Below are 2,672 nucleotides of genomic sequence, written 5' to 3' on the forward strand. Positions count from 1 at the left end.
TTTGTTTTTAAAGATTTTATTTATTCATTTGACAGAGAGAGAGACACAGCAAGAGAGGGGACACAAGCAGGGGAGTGGGAGAGGGAGAAGCAGGCTTCCCGCCGAGCAGGGAGCCCAATGCGGGGCTCGATCCCAGGACCCCGGGATCATGACCTGAGCCGAAGGCAGATGCTTAATCAACTGAGCCACCCAGGCGCCCCGTAAACCTGTGTTGTTTTCTAAGTTTTGGGGCCATTTGTCGCACAGCTGTAGATAACTGATACAGCTAATTGGGCAGGAAGGTATGAGGTAATACAGAATATTTTAGATTGTGGTGGTTATCCTTAGGGTTTTCAGCTGCTCCATCTAAGTGTTCAACCCAGGACCTACGTATCATCCAGCTGGGCTTCTGATCCTGAACCTTTCTGACCCATAAGACCTATGTACCCTCTGAAGTTGGGTGTAAGAGGATGTCTGATTTACTAACATCAGTGTGGTGAGTGGGCAATGGGAGGGTGGAAGGGGCAGAAATTCACCTGTGCTGACAACCTATTGAGCACCAGGCCCTTGCTGGATGTTCTGCCTTATGTATCTCATTGGTCCTTACGAGAATCCGTGCACCTTGAAGGAGTGCAGTTAAGTAACCGGCCCTGAGACAGCCGGCCAGTAAGACGTGTGGCCAGGATCTCTGCTTTTGAGGTCAGCTGCCTACCACAGCCCTCTGATACCACTCTCACCAGTGAGTGGTCTTTCCAGAAATAGCTGGTCCGCTGGGTGAGAACCAACGGTAGAGAAGGCAGAAAACTAAGATGCTTTCTTGTTCCTGGGGAAAATACTCCTGATGTTGGTCCAGGCAGACATGTCTAGTGAAACTAAAGAAGCTGTGGTATTGGCTATGTATGGCAGGGACAACATTCTCCTATCGGGAGTATCTACCCGCCCAATACATTTCCCAGCCTCCCTTGCTCTAGGGGGTGGCCAATAAGCTAAAAGTCATCAGGTGGACCTTCTTGTCATTTGTTTTTTTTGTTTTTTTTTTTTAAGTGCTGACTCATCTAAGAGGTGTACAGTCTTGCACTTCTCCTTTCCTTTCCATGCCTGGAATGTAGGCATAATGGCTGGATCTGCAGCAACATTCTACGGCCACGCAATGACCTCGATGACGGAAACTACATTCTAAGGAGAGCAGAGCACAGATAGAAGGTGTCTTGGCTCCTTGGAGGGGATGACCGGGGAGCCAGCCCTTGACTATTTGCATCAGAACTGCTTTTATACAAGAGAAAAGTAAATCCTTATCTTCTTTAAGCCACTATAATCTGGGTTTTCTGTTACAGGTAGCTGATACTAGTCCTAAGTGATATACTCACATTCTCAGTAAGATATTTAATAAGCAGCATTTGGGGATTTCATTTTAAAATTGCCAAGACTCCAGACTCTCAGAGATTTTCCCTTATGCCCTTCTTATTAAAAAGTTATTAGTATGCTCTCCAGAGGAGGTGGGGGGCTAAGATTCCCTGGGCACCTCCTTTCCCCTGTGCACTGTACTCACCTCACAGGGCACCTGTGAGATGGAATTTTCATCCCATTTTACAGATGAGGAAATGAAGTCCAGACAGATTACATCACTGTCCAGGGAACACAGCTAGGCTTTGAAGCCAGACCTATCTGGCCTCACAGCCCATACTTCTGTTGCTTCCCCCACTGCCTCCCGGGTCTAGAACTCTGAGGAGATGGGGCCAGTTGGACCATTCGGAGGGCCCTGGATCAGGGTGCCCGGCCTTCACCAAATCTCCAACTGCAGCCACTGACCGAAGTCTTCTCCACTGCAAGGTGACTAAAGCAGACGGCCCAGCTGGTTGTCTCCCTAACTCACTGCCATCCTGTTTACTGGCCATCTGGCCTTCATCTCTCTGATTCTCTGACTGTCCCTCTTTAAGGACCTTCTTAAAGAGACAGAGGTCCTCCTTGGGTTCAGTAAAGGACCCTCATTCCTAAACCAATACGTTCCCAACCTGTCCGGCAAGCCTGACAAAGAAAAGGCCAGAAGAGCAGGGATTTCTGGTTGCAACACAAGCCTGTTTCTAACTTCAGATTACAGTGCCCAAAAGGATTACCTGTTCCAAGCAAACACAGTCCCACCCCCCCTGGCACGAATGCCGTCAGAGCAGCCTGACTCTTCAGCAGGCTCTAAATATGCTCCACCGAAACTTGCTTTACCCTGTTTGAAACTCCTCCGTCTGTCCCAGGAGAGACTGGAAATATACTCTTTCTAGGAGCTGGTGGAAAATTAACCCACATTAGGAGAGAGCTAGGTGATGCTGAATCGGGGACAGGAAGGTCCATTTGAAAGAAAAAAAATGTTCTTTGTAACCAGGACAAGGCTAAGCATGCCTTTCCTCTATTGGTCGAAATCTATGCCAGCCTCCCACTGGCATCTGTAGGTGTGCTCAGAACAAGCTATGGATTTCTATAGAGACGGTCACCATGGCACTAGGGGCCTTATTCTGCTATTTCAAGAGGGAAAATAAGCAAAAGGTCAACGGAAGAAAATCTACCATAGGGATTTGCAAACTACAAATATTTATTAATGCTTTAGTGTGTGCCTGGAACTACATTAGATGCTGTCCCTAGCAAGCTGGGCTGGGAGAATTAACCTGTATTGCAACCCCTGTGCGTTAAGTGCAAGGCGAGGC

Source organism: Mirounga angustirostris, unplaced genomic scaffold (genome assembly GCF_029215605.1).
Source record: "Mirounga angustirostris isolate CCGP_5_RB_7025 unplaced genomic scaffold, mMirAng1.0.hap1 SCAF_7, whole genome shotgun sequence".
NCBI classification, from domain to species: domain Eukaryota; kingdom Metazoa; phylum Chordata; class Mammalia; order Carnivora; family Phocidae; genus Mirounga; species Mirounga angustirostris.